The sequence below is a fragment of the Stomoxys calcitrans genome, chromosome 5, assembly GCF_963082655.1.
Source record: "Stomoxys calcitrans chromosome 5, idStoCalc2.1, whole genome shotgun sequence".
NCBI classification, from domain to species: domain Eukaryota; kingdom Metazoa; phylum Arthropoda; class Insecta; order Diptera; family Muscidae; genus Stomoxys; species Stomoxys calcitrans.
The window spans coordinates 37,567,693-37,567,946 of NC_081556.1; positions in this window are offsets into that span (position 1 = coordinate 37,567,693).

The following is a 254-nucleotide window of genomic DNA, read 5'->3' on the forward strand; positions in this document are numbered from 1 at the left end:
TTATTATTAAATGGGTTTTTATCGCCATACGGCATAAATAGTGAATAGATTTTGATTTTAAACAATGCCGTATGTCAGGATTCTATTCACACGGTAACGTCAAGCGATCGGCCAATATACAATTTTTAAATTTCCAGCTTGTCAAACTTTTTGTTGTTAACGTTTTTCTTCCTTGTTTTTTGTTCACGCTCACGCTCACATTCAAATTCGAATTGAATTAATAAAATATACAAAATTGAAGCATTTCAAGCCCT